Below are 19885 nucleotides of genomic sequence, written 5' to 3'. Positions count from 1 at the left end.
GCCAGGGATGCATGGAGGCCGGGAGGGGGAAGAAGGTTAGTGGATGGAAGGATACTACAGCAGTGAAATCCTATTTCAACAGCCTGAGGGAGATGAGGAAAGAGGGCTCTGCATTAGCTCTCAGTAACTCTACTCCTGTGTTCAGTCATTTCAGGGGTTTTCTCAGGGAAGAGAGAACATGTGAATTCCAGCAGCACTGCTGAGGCAAACATGAGTGAAGATGAAAGAGCTGAAGATTTCTCTCACCATCTTTATTGGATTACACATCCAAGCTGGGAAAAGTGTCTTTGGCATTTCAATAGGCCCTGCTCAAAGAAGAGTGGCAAAAAGTATGAAGCGGGGAAAAGACGGAGAATCCAACAGCTTAAACGCCAGTTGGTTAAGAAAGCTGTTCAAGGACATTAAGACTCAGAGACTGAAACATCTTTACCTAGAATGACTGTGTTGGACTCAAAAGTTGTGCACTATGTAGGGAATAGGGTGCCATTTGGGATGCACTCCATATCACAATAAAAGCCTTCAAACTGATCGGCAGCGAGTTGTTTACAATACCAACCTGTGTAATTGTTCAGACAAAAAAATGACATCTCAATATGTTGACAATTCAACCATTATGCTCAGCCATTCTCATTATTTGGCCAAAGCAAAAATATCAATATTTCACTAACAACAACTTGATCACAGTTCCAAGTAACAATCAAATTCAGCGTCATTGCATAATTTGGATCAGCATTGTGATCATTGTGATTAGCATCATTACATTGCTTTGATTAGTCTAAATGGTGAAAATGGGGGGTAAAAAGCATGGGTGGATTGTAAGTTCTCAGTCCTGAGCAGGAAGCGCAGATGGAGCTCAGTCATAGGCCGGTACATCTCTGGTTTGAAGTCCTCCATGGTCCTCAGGACCAGTGTGGCCTCCTGGGGTAAGGCCTCGGTCCAGTTTGTCATCAGGGATCATGACCACCTGCATCACAGCCGCCAGGCTGGCCTTAACACCCATAGGAGCATCCTCAAACACCAGGCACTGTTGAGAGAGGAAACAAGACAAGCAGGTGCTGGATGTCAAACAGTGTTAAATAAAAAGTGAAAGGAGACAAAAGGATTTATAAATTCACATGGGAGCATAATGAAGTGAACAATGGTTCATGTAATTCTGCTATACAGTCAATGATGTATTATAACCGAGTGTGTCCACTACAGGAGGTTGAAGGCAAAATACCAGAAGTACCAGAAGTTATCAATTTTTTAAATAGAGGAAGTATGACAAGGTTTATGATGCCTCATTATTCAACCACAACATACAACAGTACAGTCTATTGACACAGCACAACGTTTTGGACTGAGAAGCCTATGTCTATGAACTGCAACTCAGTGTCTGGTGGAGAAAACAGAGCAGAGGAAGGCTGTCATACTTAATAACTTGTGTTGAGGTGAGGTGACCCACAGTATGTTTCTGACTCTTACCTTTGCGTCACAGAGGCATGAATAGAGGCAGCATGCGAATGAGAAGCCAATATGGAAGCAGTGTTGAGAAGAATGGACAATGAACTGAGTGACCAGAGCTTTCCTTTTATTCATTGGGAACTTCCGACATCCTGTGCTTTTTGAACCTCAATAGCTATGCTTCCTGGCTTTTCAAACAAAACACCCCCTCCAAAGACGTCTCCCGCCACTCTACCTAATTCAAGGTTCAATCAATCCCTATAATTTGAATGAGTGCACAAAAAGAATCACACAATTGCACTATTTTCTGCAATGTTCTTTCTTCTACATGATTTCCCTCCAATTTGCCTTTGACTTACCACACACACTAATGGTGACAATGTAATTTAATTGTACCAGATTGACCTAGCAGCTTCGGAAATACCCTAAATGCCCTGACTACCAGTCAGTCTCTTCTCTCATTCTTAAATGGAACTAAAATAACCTAATAAAGGTTCCCAGGTGGAACAATAGAAGCCGACTCGAGGACTCTAGAAGATTTGACTAATTGACTCTTGCCTAGAAGTAGCCTAGGAGAGGGACAATAAGTATGGAAACACAGAGCAGCAAGGCTACCGAGGGGCTTCTAGCTAGGTAATGCCCCTTAATTGGAAGCAACTAAGACTGAATTAGCAACGAGCCAGGCAAATTAACCTTAAATCAGTGTTCAATGGCTGCATTGTAATGGACGAGAGGGAAACAGGACTCAAATGCACTGTGGCTCCATGTTGGCTCAGGAGGAAGGCACATAGCACAAACAGACTGGCACTCAGACTATCATGCCAACTCCTTGTCACTCATTGTCATGCCAAATATGTTTGGGTTGACAATGAGCAATGGAGTTTGCAAGGGCACAAGCAGATCTGTGACCAGGCTACAAGTCACAGCAGCAAAGAGAGATTAGGGTGGTGATTTGCCTTATAAAGGGTCAAGGGTCTTTACTCCCACTCATTGTTAGGACAATGGAAGTTTCCTCCAAAAATATATATTTTATTGTCCAACTACAGGCCTGCTATACCATGCATTGGGAACAGTGAATGGAGAACAGACAGAGAACCCAAAGTCGTTCACCATGCAGGCCTCCAACAGCCAGCCCCATGGAAGATTAACAACCAGTCCCGAGGCATACACCCAAACACATGCAACATTCATCAGAACCAATTTAATCTGTATTCACAGTGTACCCAAGGCAGTCAATGCCACAACACAAGAAGAGAAGAGGGGGAGACTCAGTGTGTGTGTGGATACTTTCCAAATGACTCCCTATTCCCTACATAGTGCACTGCTTTTGACCAGGCTCTTCTCAAAAGTAGTGCACTACGTAGGGAATGGGATGCCATTAGGGACGCACATCAGACTACAGTGGCTAGTGCCAAGACTACTGTGAATAGCCGGCTCAGCAGCACGTCACACACACTCCCTTTACAACGGAGTATTAATGGGAGATGACAGGACACAGCATAGTGTTGTTATGGAGCAGATCCAGGGCCTGCTTGGCAGCCAGCAGCACCTACTTCAGCAGAACGGACCAGGACGTTTAGTAGTTTATAGGACTATCACAGGACACTTAGAACAAGGAGAGAAAAGTTTCCCTCAGAGAGACTGGGAATGGAGAATGGGATTGAATCATATGGACAGTTATGGGTTTTAATCATATGGATGCATGTTATGTGACTGAGTCACATGTACACTACTGTTTAAAAGTTTGGGGTCACTTAAAAATGTCCTTGTTTTTGAAAGAAAAGCCAATTAATTTTTTGTCCATTAAAATAACATCAAATTGATCAGAAATACAGTGTAGACATTGTTAATGTTGTAAATGACTATTGTAGCTGGAAACGGCAGATTTCTTATGGAATATCTACATAGGTGTACAGAGGCCCATTATCAGCAACTATCACTCCTGTGTTCCAATGGCACGTTGTGTTAGCTAATCCAAGTTAATCATTTTAAAATGCTAATTGATCATTACTAAACCCCTTTGCAATTATGTTAGCACAGCTGAAAACTGTTGTCCTGATTAAAGAAGCATCAGCATTTGTGGGTTCGATTACAGGCTCAAAATGGCCAGAAACAAAGAACTTTCTTCTGAAACTCGTTAGTCTGTTCTTGTTCTAAGAAATGATGGTTATTCCATGCGAGAAATTGCCAAGAAACTGAAGATCTCGTAAAACGCTGTGTACTACTCCCTTCACAGAACAGAGCAAACTGGCTCTAACCAGAATAGAAAGAGGAGTGGGAGTCCCCGGTGCACAACTGAGCAAGAGGACAAGTACATTAGAGTGTCTGTTTGAGAAACATATGCCTCACAAGTCCTCAACTGGCAGCTTCCTTAAATAGTACCCACAAAAAAACACCAGTTTTAACAGTGATGAGACGACTCCGGGATGCTGGAAAAAGCCATATATTTTCTTACAAAGACCATATCTCAAACTGGCCAATAAAAATAAAAGATTAAGATGGGCAAAAGAACACAGACACTGGACAGAGGAAGATTGGAAAAAAGTGTTATGGACAGACGAATCTAAGTTTGAGGTGTTCGGATTACAAAGAAGAACATACTTGAGATGCAGAAAAAACGAAAAGATGCTGGGGGAATGCTTGACGCCATCTGTCAAGCATGGTGGAGGCAATGTGATGTTATGGGGGTGCTTTGGTGGTGGTAAAGTGGGAGATTTGTACAGGGTAAAAGGGATCTTGAAGAAGGCCTATCACTCCATTAAGCAATGCCATGCCATACCCTGTGGACGGCGCTTAATTGGAGACAATTTCCTCCTACAACAGGACAATGACCCAAAGCACAGCTCCAAACTATGCAAGAACAATTTAGGGAAGAAGCAATTAGCTGGTATTCTGTCTATAATGGAGTGGCCAGCATAGTCACCGGTTCTCAACCCTATTGAGCTGTTGTGGGAGCAGCTTGACCGTATGGTATGTAAGAAGTGCCCATCAAGCCAATCCAACTTGTGGGAGGTGCTTCAGGAAGTTTGGGGTGAAATCTCTTCAGATTACCTCAACAAATTGACAACTAGAATGCCAAAGGTCTGAAAGGCTGTAAGTGCTGCAAATGGAGGATTTTTTGACAAAGCAAAGTTTGAAGGACACAATTTTTATTTCAATTAAAAATTATTCTTTTTAATCTTGTCAAAGTCTTGACTATATTTCCTATTCATTTTGCAAGTCATTTCATGTGTTTTCATGGAAAACAAGGACATTTCTAAGTAACCCCAAACTTTTGAACAGTAGTGTATGTTATGTGATTTAATCAGATACACTAAATATACAAAAGAATGTGGACACCCCATCAAATTAGTGGATTCGGCTATTTCAGCCTCACCCATTGCTGACAGGTGTATAAAATCGAGCACACAGCCATGCAATCTCTATAGACAAACATTAGCAGTAGAATGGCCTTACTGAAGAGCTCAGTGACTTTCAACGTGGCACCGTTATAGGATGCCACCTTTCCAACAAGTCAGTTCAACAAAGTGCTGCCCTGCTAAAGCTGTCCCGGTCAACTGCAAGTGCTGTTATTGCAAAGTGGAAATGTCTAGGAGCAACAACAGCTCAGCCGCGAAGTGGTAGGCCACACAAGCTCACAGAACAGGACCACATAGTACAAAAAATGGTCTGTCCTCGGTTGCAACACTCACTACCGAGTTCCAAACTGCCTCTGGAAGCAACATCAGCACAAGAACTGTTCGTCAGGAGCTCCATGAAATGGGTTTCCATGGCCAAGCAGCCACACACAAGCCTAAGATCACCATGCGCAATGCCAAGCGTTGGCTGGAATGGTGTAAAGCTCGGCGCCATTGGAGCAGTGGAAACACATTCTCTAGAGTGATGAATCACACTTCACCATCTGGCAGTACGGCGGATTAATCTGGGTTTGGTGGATGTCAGGAGAACGATACCTGCTTAAATGCATAGTACCAACTGTAAAATTTGGTGGAGGAAGAATAATGGTCTGGGGCTGTTTTCCCCTTAGTTCCAGTGAAGGGAAATCCTAACGCTACAGCATACAATGACATTTCAGATGATGCTGTGCTTCCAACTTTGTGGCAACAGTTTGGGGAAGGCAATTCCTGTGTCAGCACGACAATGCCCTCGTGCACAAAGCGAGGTACATACAGAAAGGGTTTGTCGAGATCGGTGTGGAAGAACTTGACCGGCCTACACAGAGCCCTGACCTCAACCCCTTCGAACACCTTTGGGATGAATTGGAACGCCGACTGCGAGCCAGGCCTAATCGCCCAACATCAGTGCCGACCTCACTAATGCTCGTGGCTGGATGGAAACAAGTCCCTGGAGCAATGTTTCAACATCTAGCGGAAAGACTTCCCAGAAGAGTGGAGGCTGTTATAGCAGCAAAGGGGGGGGGGGGGGGGGGGGGACCAACTCCATGTTAATGCCCATGATTTTGGAATGAGATGTTCGACGAGTAGGTGTCCACATACTTTTGATCATGCAGTGTATGTATGTTATATGATGGAATCATATGTACTGTGTGTTATGTTATGGAATCATATGTACTGTGTGTTATGTTATTGAATCATATGGACTGTATGTTATGGCAGATGAGTGTGTAGGCTTGTTGCTAAACAGTAGGCTCATGCTACTGTAAACAGAGAGCAGGGTCTGGATCTGTCACATAGACTTGACCTGGCAGCATGGTCAGTCCCTGGGGAATACTCATTAGATGAGCCATTCTGCCCAGATGGAGAAGCAGAGAACCGTAGGTCACAGTCGCCATAGGCACTCAACCTACACATGGACCAGGGAAACTAGGAAATAAAGCTGGGTTTACCAAATCTACACACAGATGAATGAGGAGAGGAAGGTACAGTGGGGCTCAAAAGTTATTTTACAGAAAACAAATTAAGAACAGACTTTCAGCATTCATGTATGGAAGGGCACTCAACATGCTCGGCTCTGACACAAATGACTGATGATTGGCTGAAAGAAATTGATAGTAAGAAGCGGTTTTGTTAGACTGTCATTGATCAAAACCTATTGCTGAAAAAAACACTTAAGTGTTCTGGATTTGCATCCTCTCAATCATGGATAGAGAGTTACCCATCTAATAGAACACAGTTGTTTTATTTTATCGAAACCGCTCTAATGCAAATTCGGTTTGAGTGTGGTGTACAGCAGGGCAGCCGGCTTGGGCCATTGTTTTCTGTTTCTATTAACAACCTTCCACAGAATATACACTGAGTGTACTGTTACGTACGCCTCTCGGAGGAGGGAACGCAACACCCTGCTACAACTCAACTCCCTGTGGAGTGAAAAAAGGTATGTGATTGTAGGTGCAGGTAAGGATGACAGAGGGAGAGAATATTACCGTTTACAGGGAATTTATTCTTCCTTCACACGGTAAGGTGGGGAAAAGGGGCTGGAAGGAACCAAAGCAAAGAAAGTAAAAGTTCCCCCTCTCCCACCACCTGGCGAACTAACCAAAATACAGGGGGTGGTCCGCCCAGGTCTTACCTAGTGTGCATAGACAGAGTATATACTACGGGTATATGTATGCCCACAGGCCTCTTGCCTAAACACTCCTAAGGTGACTTCCCACCCTGGGGACAAATGAAACAGAACAATTACAATAAACCAAAAACACTGGGTACTATGGTATACACATACAGGAGTGGCTACAAAACACTTTTGACAAATTTACCAGACCAAAAACCAACACAGCACATACAAAGAAGCTCTCTCTCCTAACAAAGGAGCACTGGCTTTTCAAGCTGCAGAAGGAGTCGGCAATTGCAGACAGCTGTATCCCCTGACGAGAAGGCGGAGTCAGAGCTCCATTTAGTGATGGGCCGACCAATCAGCTGCTTTGGAAGCCATCCTGAAACACACACAGACACACACACACACACACACACACACAAACCCACAACAACACAGACACTGAGGAACGTAACAGTACAAAACATTCGAGACACCTTCCTAATATTGAGTTGCACCCCCCCTTTTTTCCTCAGAACAGCCTCAATTCGTCAGCGCATAGACTCTACAAGCTGTCAAAAGCGTTCCACAGGGATGCTGGCCCATGACTCCAATGTCCTTTGGAGTGCCCATTCACCCTCAATGGCACACACACAATCCATGTCTCAACTGTCTCAAGGCTTAAAAATCCTTCTTTAACCTGTCTGCTCCCCTTCATCTACACTGCTTGAGGTTGATTTAACAAGTGACATCAATAAGAGATCATACTGTAGCTTATACCTGGATTCACTTGGTCAGTCTGTCATGGAAAGAACAGGTGTTCCTAATGTTTTGTACACTCAGTGTATGTCGGCTACGACAGTAAAATAAGTAATTGACACTCTTAACATAGAGCTCCAGTCAATTTTAGAATGGGTAACTAGCAATAGGCTTGTGCTAAATATCAAAAAAACTAAAAGTATTGTTTTTGGGACAAATCTCTCACTCAACCGTAAAGCTCCTCCAGATCTATTATTGAATAATGTGGCGATTGAGCAACTTAAAGAGACTGAACTGCTGGCTGTAACCCTAGATAGCAAGCTACAGTGTCATGGTAAAATCATATAGACTCAATGGTTACTAAAATGGGAAGAGGTCTGTCGATGAGGAGGTGTTGCTCTGCTTTCTTGACATCTCAGTCGACCAGACAGGTCCTACAGGCCTTTGTGGCACCTGGACTACTGCCCAGTTGCGGGGTCATGTGCGGCAAAGAGGGACATAGGTAAATGACAGTTGGTCCAGAACAGAGCAGCACGTATTGTATTTAAATGCACACAGATGGCGAATGTCAGTAACATGCATGTCAATCTCTCCTAGCTCAGAGTAGAGGAGAGACTGACTGCATCACTATCGGTCTTTGTGCGTGGTATCGACGTGTTGAAGGTACTGAACTGTCTGTTGAAGCAGTTGGCACACAGTTCGGACACTCATCGGTACAACGCAAGACATGCAACCAGGTCGTCTCTTCACAGTCACCAGGTCCAAAACAGAGGCTGGGAAACGCACAGTATTAATTGAGCTATGACTACATGGAACTCTCCCACCTCCGGTAACTCAAGAAAGCCATAAAAACAGATAAAAATAAAAAAACAGATAAAAGAACACCTTACGGCTCAAAGGGGACTGTGAAGAGAGCCGTGTTGATATATTTTGTATTGTAATTTACACCGTGTTATGTGTTGAATTATGTAGGTGGGTGGCTTTGCACAAGCCATGGCTTGTCTGAGTCAGAATGGCTCATAGGGTAGAAGACATCTCCTGTTCCTGAAGCGTGAGACAGAGGCAGGTTATGCATTTTATTTGTGTTTTATTTCCCCTGTATGGATCCCAATAAATACTACTACTAAATACTACTACTAAATACTACCTTCACTGTGTCATTTTCTATTTTGTTGTGTCATTTTGTGTAATTTCTATGTTCCTGGAAGGACACATCAAGAGAGATTTTTTTAAAAAAACGTATTTTGAATGGACTTTAGACACACACAGTTGTTTGACAGTGATCCATTCAACAAATCATTTTCTTTTTTCCTCAGGTGTTATATCTTAAAGAGGCTGATCCTCTGCTCTAACATATTACTTCACTTGTCGCTTTTGTCAACGTCTGACACGACAAGGCAAACCAACTATGTCAACACCAGAGTGCCTGTGTGTCTGTTAACTTTCGCACGGCTTAAGATGGAGCTTGTCACGGTGAGACAGCCATTCACTAAAATAACAGCGTCTGTACAGTCTCTTTCCCTTCAATATTTAATCAGAGCAGGTGATGTTTTGTTTATGTTGGGTAAATAAAACAATCGTTCTGCCTCTCGTCTTGTTTCCGACACCAATCTGGTCTGAGCTTAATGCAATAAGGTAGGTAGTGCAGCAGTGTGTTCATACATCAAACAGTCGGTCTCAGACTGATGCATTCTCAAACTTGATGAACGGTACCTTAGCAAGAAAATACTTGAAACTAACACATCACACAGCAAGGAGTTGTGCGATGTGTGTATATTCGGGCCTGCAACGTGGGTTGTTGAGTGAGTGAAGAGACAGTGATAGATTGCCTGCTACCTCTTCTAAACCATCTCTAAGCCCAGGGCAGGCTGGCTACAGGATGTGTAACGTTTTATCATCTATGTTACGGGGTACTTTGTTATACACAGGAAACAGGAAATAAAGGCCATCATTTACAAATCTGGAGGTCATGGAGGTTACGTCCTAAATGGCGCCCTATTCCCTTTACAGTGCCCAACTTTTTACCAGGGTCCATAGGGCTCTGCAGTGCACTCAAAAGTTGTGCACTATAAAGGGAATAGGGTGTCATTTGGCATGCAGCCCAGGAGAGCACTGTATAAACGCGTAACAGGGCAATCCATTGGCCTCCAGAGGGTTGCGTTCACAAGGCTAATGAGTGGTTTGGTCAACCTGAGGAAAATCACATGGAGAGATCAGTCAGATGTTTGTCACTTTAGGCCAGATGGCAGACAGGAGCAGAATAGGCTTTCATTTGGTGTCTGAGGAGTGAAGAAACATTTTCATCTTTTACTCAGAAAAAGACTAGGTTTAGAATAGTCTCTTCTAATAGCCACTGTGCTTGCGGAGCGCCCGGAATCTGTTGAGAGAGATTAGGTTTTGAAAGATTTAGGATACATACAGGCTATGGAATAGGTAGACTTCATAAATAACCCTAGGTAAGGGTCACGTCATCTAGAAATGGCGGAAATAGAAGGTCAAGGTAAAGACATACCTATTGATGATTGAGTGAAGTCAATTCTCTCCCGCACCACCTTCCACAACTACTTTCCAGATAAGAAAATCATTAACAAACCATGATATTTCAGTGAACTAGACCTCCAGGAAATAGCCTTTAACTTGTATACCGGCTGTGACAGTGACACTCCCTGGGAGCTCATAAACATCCCCATTGACCGAGTGTCTGTCCGTAAATCTTATATCTTCATGCCAGTGTTGGCATTTCTTTCCAACAGAATAAAAGGAGTGATCAATACTGTTAAAGCTCCTCATAAACTCAGACAGACCCACTGACAATGTATTCTCCCCGTTCCTGATTTGGTGTGGACAGAAAAGGACCCAACAGGCTTAGTGAAAAAAAGGACTTTAACAAATAAAATAATATTGTGTATCTGAAATGAATGGGAGTTCACATGATTTTAGGCCACTAAAATTCAGCACTAGATATGAAAACCTAAACAAGCACATTACTGCTGAGTACAAGGCAAGCGGAATTACATCTCCTGCTATTAAGGACTGACCTTCTGACCACTTAAAGCACCACTGTGTCCATAATATTTTTGCAGAGAACTTCAAAGCTCAAGTATTGAATATTTCATAGAGCTGATATTAAAAAACACTCCTGTTTTTTTTTTTACTCGCAGTGATGCCCTACCTTCTCCGTCAAAGCACATGGATCTGTCTGTTCATAAGGAACATCATTAGGGCTGTACAATAGCACAGCCTTCACTATTCAGATAGATAGATCAAGCCTGTTTTAGTCCCTGACCATTTCAATCCATCAGCACCAAACACACTGGGCACAACAAACGCATCACAGTTCACACTGTGATAGCTAAATTGAAGAATAAAAGAAAAATGGACTATATGGTTGAGAAATATTGAATAATGTGTCTATTTTGGGATTATAGCAGCAGTTACCATTTATTATGAGGTTGGTGCATCTGCACAGCAGAGAGGCCCACTGGGTCCAGATAGTTGAAAGGCCCATAAAATACAGGGGTGTAGCCGAGGCGACTGGTTGTCCCTAAATCAGCGTTGTGTTGTTGTAATATCCTTATCTAGGCTAGCTACAGATCCAAGCTCTGGAGCCAATACTGTCTCTGTACTGACTCTTTACACCCTCTGTGTGAGCCTCTCTGTGACTTAGTCCCAAATGGTACCCTATTCCCTATACAGTGTACTCATTTTGACCATAGCCCTATGGCCCCTGGTCAAAAGTAGTGTGTGAAGAGGGAATATATTGTCATTTGGGACGTAAGTGGGTCTTTTCTAAAACATCTTGTCGCCTCACTCTTTTTAAATAAGGTTGGTGGGTTTCTTTTACCATAGTCTACACAGGGTTTTAAGACTCAGTAGGAGTGTGAAGACATCGGTCTTTTTGTAAGGCACGACTCTTTCCCATGCGCATAATTCAGTTTCTAGCTCAACTACCTACAACAGTTAAACACAAGTCTCTCTTTCAATATCTTTAAGATGATCCATGCTATAATAGGCCTATTTCATTTTATACAAGTTCATTTCATGTCCTAATTGTACCGTTTTTGGTGCTATAAACCTTTCCTTGGTGTAAGGTCATTTATGATTAATGGTAGCGGAATTACTTTTCTCCCTGTCTTTCAATGTATGTCCCAAATTGCACCCTACATTAATCTTAGTTGGTAGGCTGAGCACACACACCTTTCGTAAAAACCTTTTCTCTATCTCCCTCGGCCTCCCTCCCTTTCTCCCTCACTCCCTCTATGTCATAGTATTTTTTTGTGCTGGGGAGAAAGTGAAAAATGGAGGAGGTGGGGGACTATTTCCTTGCCTTTGGTCACCATAGAGACAGAGTACTGGGCTGGGCACATTACTCACTTGTGAGAGGGTTTTAAGTAGTCTGCCAAGCGTATTACCTGCAGTGTTGCGTAGCATCATCATGGCCCTCAAAATGCCTCACGTCACTTCATGCGTGTATTCTAGGAAACCTTCCTCCCAATAACGTTGATATAAACAGCAACCTTTTAAGCACCAGAAGAAAAATGCATCCTGAGAAATGTATTGAAATGTCACTGCACGACTGTTATTGAACATGTACAGTTGTAGTGAACGCTTAAAATAATGCTAACATTTCAGAGGTAAAAAGGACAAAAAAATACAACTCAAATGTATCACCTACGCCTCTCTTCGCTGCAGTTTCTGTAAAATGCCTCACTGCAATTAATTAAATTGTAAATTCATCACTGCTTCTACTAATCTGGGGGTAGGAGAGAAGCTGCGAACACAATGTTAATACACGCTCCCCTTTTCTTTTTATTGCATTCTGTCTTTCTCCTGTCTCCTCCTGAATCGCAATCTGTCCCTCCCTCCCTATGTCTCTCTCTCACTCTGTGCTTAGGCAAAACCGTCACGAAGAGAGGAGAGGAGCCAGGGTGTGATGCATCATAATTCGTTATTCCACTAAACAGATCCCCCTCTCAGCCGCAGTTCCATATCTCATCAAGAAAAACGGAAGTCCTAACTGGGTATGTTTGGAAGCCTCCAAGATTAAAAAAGCAGGCCGACAAGTATTGAAGGCTGCTGCTGCAGCAGACCCATTTGCAGAAAAACCTACAGCCCTGCACCTGTTAGGGAGATTCATTTACCTCAAAAAGGAAAACAACAAATCCAAAGCTATTAACCTCTCTTTTCGGGTTCCCATTTTCCGTTTCCCATTTGATAGCTCTCTGTAAAACTAACTGAATGTAGTCTTCTAACCTTGATGATTGTAGACCTATTTCGTAGGTGGGTTTTCTAAAACAGGCATGGAAGGAAGGTGATTAAACATGGTAGTGGCTACATCCCAAGTAGCACCTTATTCCCTATATCGTGCGCATTTGACTAGAGCACTACGGGCCCTGGTCAAATGTAGTGCACTATAAAAGGGAATAGGGTGCCATTCGGAATGTACACAGTGGGATTCCTCAGTGTTGTGGGAGTGTTGGGAGGTATTTTCATGGCTGGTGTTGACAACAAGGATCTGTTACTTACAGCTACGCTTAATAAGCCAAAACATTGGCATTGAAAATGGAAATGAACGAGAGGGTATGAAGTCGGTTATAGGCTTAATCATTTCCCTCACTTTCTGGATGTGCAAATAAATGAAATTCCATAGGTTCTTATAAATAGAGGCTACACTTTCGATAGCCTAGTTTGGATGTGCTACAGTCGATCAGTCAGTTAGTCAGTGTCTAGATAATAATTCCTTTGACGTGTCTCAGGAACAGGTGATAGCTGGGGCATTGAAGCATGAGAGGGTGACATTACCCATGGTCACCTTCCTAACAACAGAATTGGTTATGGGCTTAAGAGTTAACCCACTTTCTTGGAGGTGTAAACGCAATTCCACAGGTTCCTATAAAAACACTTTAGTTTATCTGCTCAGTGATTAGCCTATGAATGACTATACTAAGTAACAAATGAAAAACAACTGAATTGGTGTACAACTTTTAGGGGTTGCTCTTTTTCAGCATTATAAGTTGTGCCAGCCCACTGTCTACTTCCCTTTTCCTATCATTTATAGCATCTGAGCCATGATTGGTAGGAATTGGTGACCTTCGGGCTGCTTTCCCCCTCCAACATTACTAGGTGGGTATGAGAGTATCTTAGCGTGTCTACTGGTCTGTCCCTCTTATCGTGTCTGGTTATTTTATGCTTAGCTTGTTTATTCATGAGGCAACAAGTATAGGGCAATAGTCTAATCCACTGCCCACTGTTGGCTACTGTCCCTATTACCGTGCCTGGAGGCACAGGAGGAGTGAACCTGTTGGCACACACCAAGAAGGACTCAGGCTGGGGTTTGCTGTTTTTCACATTGGGGTCGTCCCCCAGAACGATGTGGCTGAACAGGTCAAAAAAGGTTTTGTGCTGACTGGTCTTCATCTCAAACGTCAGGCCTGCTGAGCTTGTCGCTATATCGATGGGCACGTTGTGTTTACAGAGATGGTGGATGAGCTTCTCCACTCCTGGTTACCAGTTAACGTTTGGACACACCTACTCATTCAAGGGTTTTTCTTTAGCTGTACTATTTTCTACATAGTAGAATAAGACATCAACACTATGAAATAACACATATGGAATCATGTACAGTCGTGGTCAAAAGTTTTGAGAATGACACAAATATTAATTTCCAGAAAGTTTGCTGCTTCAGTGTCTTTAGATATTTTTGTCTGATGTTACTATGGAATACTGAAGTTTATTACAAGCATTTCATAAGTGTCAAAGGCTTTTATTGACAATTACATGAAGTTGATACAGAGTCAATATTTGCAGTGTTGACCCTTCTTTTTCAAGACCTCTGCATTCCGCCCTGGCATGCTGTCAATTAACTTCTAGGCCACATCCTGACTGATGGCAGCCCATTCTTGCATAATCAATGCTTGGAGTTTGTCAGAATCTGTGGGTTTTTGTTTGTCCACTCGCCTCTTGAGGATTGACCACAAGTTCTCAATGGGATTAAGGTCTGGGGAGTTTCCTGGCCATGGACCCAAAATATCGATGTTTTGCTCCCCGAGCCACTTAGTTATCACTTTTGCCTTATGGCAAGGTGCTCCATCATGCTGGAAAAGGCATTGTTTGACACCAAAATGTTCCTGGATGGTTGGGAGAAGTTGCTCTCGGAGGATGTGTTGGTACCATTCTTTATTCATGGCTGTGTTCTTAGGCAAAATTGTGAGTGAGCCCACTCCCTTGGCTGAGAAGCAACCCCACACGAATGGTCTCAGGATGCTTTACTGTTAGCATGACACAGGACTGACGGTAGTGCTCACCTTGTCTTCTCCGGACAAGCTTTTTTCCGGATGCCCCAAACAATCGGAAAGGGGATTCATCAGAGAAAATGACTTTACCCCAGTCCTCAGCAGTCCAATCCCTGTACCTTTTGCAGAATATCAGTCTGTCCCTGATGTTTTTCCTGGAGAGAAGTGGCTTCTTTGCTGCCCTTCTTGACACCAGGCCATCCTCCAAAAGTCTTCGCCTCACTGTGCGTGCAGATGCACTCACACCTGCCTGCTGCCATTCCTGAGCAAGCTCTGTACTGGTGGTGCCCCAATCCCGCAGCTGAATCAACTTTAGGAGACGGTCCTTGCGCTTGCTGGATTTTCTTGGGCGCCCTGAAGCCTTCTTCACAACAATTGAACCGCTCTCCTTGAAGTTCTTGATGGTCAGATAAATGGTTGATTTAGGTGCAATCTTACTGGCAGCAATATCCTTGCCTGTGAAGCCCTTTTTGTGCAAAGCAATGATGACGGCACGTGTTTCCTTGCAGGTAACCATGGTTGACAGAGGAAGAACAATGATTCCAAGCACCACCCACCTTTTGAAGATTCCAGTCTGTTATTCGAACTCAATCAACATGACAGAGTGATCTCCAGCCTTGTTCTCGTCAACACTCACACCTGTGTTAAACAGAAAATCACTGACATGATGTCAGTTGGTCCTTTGGTGGCAGGGCTGAAATGCAGTGGAAATGTTTTTGGGGGATTCAGTTCATTTGCATGGCAAAGAGGGACTTTGCAATTAATTTCAATTCATCTGAATACTCTTCATAACATTCTGGAGTATATGCAAATTGCCATCATACAAACTGATGCAGCAGACCTTGTGAAAATTTATATTTGTGTCATTCTCAAAACTTTTGGCCACGGCTGTAGTAGCCAAAAAATTGTTAAACAAATCAAAATATGTTTTATATTTGAGATTCTTCAACGTAGCCACCCTTTGCTTTCACACTCTTGGCATTCTCTCAACCAACTTCATGAGATAGTCACCTTGAATGCATTTCAATTATCACATGTGCCTTGTTAAAAGTTAATTTGTAGAATTTCTTTCCTTCTTAATGCATTTGCGCCAATCAGTTGTGTTGTGAAAGGTAGGGGTGGTATACAGAAGATAGCCCTATTTGGTAAAAGACCAAGTCCATATTATGGCAAGAACAGTTCAAATAAGCAAAGAGAAACGACAGTCCATCATTACTTTATGACATGAAGGTCAGTCAATACGGAACATTTCAAGAACTTTGAACATTTCTTCAAGTGCCATCGCAAAAACCATCAAGCGCTATGATGAAACTGGCTCTCATGAGGACCGCTACAGGAAAGGAAGAGGATATGTTCATTAAAGTTAACTGAACCTCAGATTGCAGCCCAAATAAATGCTTCACAGAGTTCAAGTAACAGACACATCTCAACATCAACTATTCAGAGGAGATTGCGTGAATCAGGCCTTCATGGTCGAATTGCTGCAAAGAAACCACTCCTAAAGGACACCAATAAGAAGAATAAACTTGCTTGGGCCAAGAAACACGAGCAATGGACATTAGACCGGTGGAAATCTGTCCTTTGGTCTGATGAGTCCAAATTTGAGATTTTTGGTTCCACCGCTGTGTCTTTGTGAGATGGAGAGTAGGTGAACAGATGATCTCTGCATGTGTGGTTCCCTCCATGAAGCATGGAGGAGGTGTGATGGTGTAGGGGTGTTTTGCTGGTGACACTGGCTGTGATTTATTTAGAATGCAAGGCACACTTAACCAGCAGGGCTACCACAGCATTCTGCAGCGATACGCCATTCTATCTGGTGTGCGCTTAGTGGGACTATCATTTGTTTTTCAACAGGACAAAGACCTAACACACCTCCAGGCTGTGTAAGGGCTATTTGACCAAGAAGGAGAGTGTGAGAGTGGTGCATCAGATGACCTGGCCTCCTCAATCACCCGACCTCAACCCAATTGAGATGGTTTGGGATGAGTCTTAACTATTATTCTACAGTGTTGAAAATAGTAAAAAATTAAGAAAACCCCTTGAATGAGTAGGTGTGTCCAAACCTTTGACTGGTACTGTACAGTACACATCATTGGTTAGTCCTCCACACAGTGAATACTAACAAAGCCTCTGATCTTCTATTCTACCCGATGAATGAAAACATGGGATTAAAGTTTGTTTGTCAATACACTCATCAGAGACTGATATTTCATAGGTGAGAATACATTATTTTGTTCATGTTAAGGTAACTATGAAAACTATCACAAACTACAACTATAACACACACACACACACACACACACACACACACACACACACACACACACACACACACACACACACACACACACACACACACACACACACACACACACACACACCCTAGTTACCTTGCATCAATTGAGCTGAAGGAAGTATCCTCTCCTGTATTTTTCTAGTCTCACTGAGAAGTTCATCTGGTGTCATTGGTAGTTCTAGGAAGTCTCGTATAATGGTGGAAGCCTCCATAGCTTTCTTACCCATCACAGAAGACGTCCTGTCCCAGGTGTATTTGTTTCCAACCCGGTCGCATACTTCCTGGTATGACACCGTGTACAGCCTCTCTGTATCTGCAAGTTCAAAACAGTGCAAAATAAAAGTTAGATAGCTATGTTATCACCACATGTTTACCTTAAAGCTAAAATCCTTAGTTGCTACATCAAGTTTTGGACTTATAAAGTAATGATATATACCCATTGATTCTTGAAGAATATAACTTATAAATGCCTCACGAGCTTAGTTCAACTGTCATTCCCCATCAGAACCCAAATTATACGCTTTGTTTAACTACAATGTTTGTAAAGAACAGAAATGTAAACAAACGGTATAGCTTTGAAACATGGTTAAATCTATCATTTTGATATCATGGATGGTCAGTCCTTGGGCCCTCAAATCTCTATGAATTTTAATGGTTACATTTACCCACACCCATCCCCCTGCTTTTTACTGAAACAGAGGCTTTTAACTAAGGATTCTAGATTTAAACCACGAAATTCAGAAGACTATGCAAGACAGCACATGGAAATGATTAGCCAATGTTATGGTTGTAGAAAGATTCCTTTACAGATAGCTAGCAAACATCACATGTTCATTTTGCTTCACCATGGTTAACACGCATGAATGAATGAGCTGTTACTGAATGCTACATTTTACATTTACATTTTAGTCATTTAGCAGACGCTCTTATCCAGAGTGACTTACAGTAGTGAATGCATACATTTCATACATTTTTTTTTCTTTTTCGTACTGGTCCCCCGTGGGAATCGAACCCACCACCCTGGCGTTGCAAACACCATGCTCTAACAACTGAGCCACACGGGACCCAGCTAGGCCTAGGTAGCTCACTCGTGTCACATTCTGTTTTGCTCCATTGTTTCAAGTGCAAATAGAAAGTGTATATTAATAACCTAATTTAAAATTTAAAATTCTATTGTGTTGATAGACACCTGGTACCAAAATCTCAACTATCAAGTAGAAAACTAAATGTATGCTTTTATTCATCTCCAGAACATACATAAACCTGTTTACATTACACAACATCAAAATAATTTAGATTCACAAAAATGACGCTGTCGCAAATAAAAGGTGATTCTTTACAGTCGTCCAACATTTTGTAATGGCTGATGGGCAAAGTAGTTTTATACTCAGAACCCACTTCTGCCTATTCACTCAGAACAATCAGTCTCATAATAACCTACTTATCTACAGAAATATAGGCCTAATCTAAATGTGATTTTATACATTTAAAACACATTTATGTATTTGTTTATTTTTAGATAACATCACATACAGAATATTGTGCTTTGACCTTTTCTGGACCTTTGTGCTGTTGACTGTGCCCAATAATGTTTGTACCATGTTTTGTGCTGTTACCATGTTGTGTTGCTACCATGCTGTGGTGTCATGTGTTGCTGCCTTGCTATGTTGTTATCTTAGGTCTACCATTACATAGAATTGTCTCTCTTGATGTGATGTGTGTTTTGTCCTATATTTATATTGAATTTACAGTTGAAGTCGGAAGTTTACATACACTTAGGTTGGAGTCAATAAAACTCGTTTTTCAACCACTCCCCAAATTTCTTGTTAACAATCTATAGTTTTGGCAGGTTGGTTAGGACATCTACTTTGTGCATGACACAAGTCATTTTTCCAACAATTGTTTACAGACAGATTACTTCACTTATAATTCACTGTATCACAATTCCAGTGGGTTAGAAGTTTACATACACTAAAGTTGACTGTGCCTTTAAACAGCTTGGAAAATTCCAGAAAATGATGTCATGGCTTTAGAAGCTTCTAATAGGCTAATTGACATAATTTTAGTCAATTGGAGGTGTACCTGTGGATGTATTTCAAGGCCTACCTTCAAACTCAGTGCCTCTTTGCATGACATCATGGGAAAATCAAAAGAAATCAGCCAAGACCTCAGAAAGAGAATTGTAGACCTCCACAAGTCTGGTTTATCCTTGGGAGCAATTTCCAAATGCCTGAACTTCATCTGTACAAACAATAGTACGCAAGTATAAACACCATGGGACCACGCAGCCGTCATACCGCTCAGGAAGGAGACGCATTCTGCCTCCTAGAGATTGTGACGACCCTCCCACTCTGTCTGCCGTATTCTTTCTCTTTGCTCTCGTTTTCCTTATTAGGATACCGGTGGGCGGAGCCGGGAGGGTCGTCAGTGTGTCCCAGGATAAATACACCACTTCCCCATTCATGGAGGAGACTCTCTCCATGCAGACACCTTTATGGATTTTGTTTTGGTATTTTTGTGGCCTTTTGTTTGTTTGCTTTGGCACCTTTCAACACCCCGCATTATCACATTTATGCATGCAAAACACTCACTTACTTTGTTA

At 42.4% G+C, this 19885-nt stretch overlaps 1 pseudogene; it reads right to left on the bottom strand.

Moving 5' to 3' along the window:
- Nucleotides 1–756: 756 nt before the first annotated feature.
- LOC115195128 (pseudouridine-5'-phosphatase-like) lies at nt 757–19443 on the bottom strand (annotated as a pseudogene).
- Between the last annotated feature and the right edge of the window lie 442 nt (nt 19444–19885).

Source organism: Salmo trutta, chromosome 6, assembly GCF_901001165.1.
Source record: "Salmo trutta chromosome 6, fSalTru1.1, whole genome shotgun sequence".
Classification (NCBI taxonomy): domain Eukaryota; kingdom Metazoa; phylum Chordata; class Actinopteri; order Salmoniformes; family Salmonidae; genus Salmo; species Salmo trutta.
Note: the sequence above shows the minus strand (reverse complement) of the source record. Positions and strands in the feature narration are given on the sequence as shown.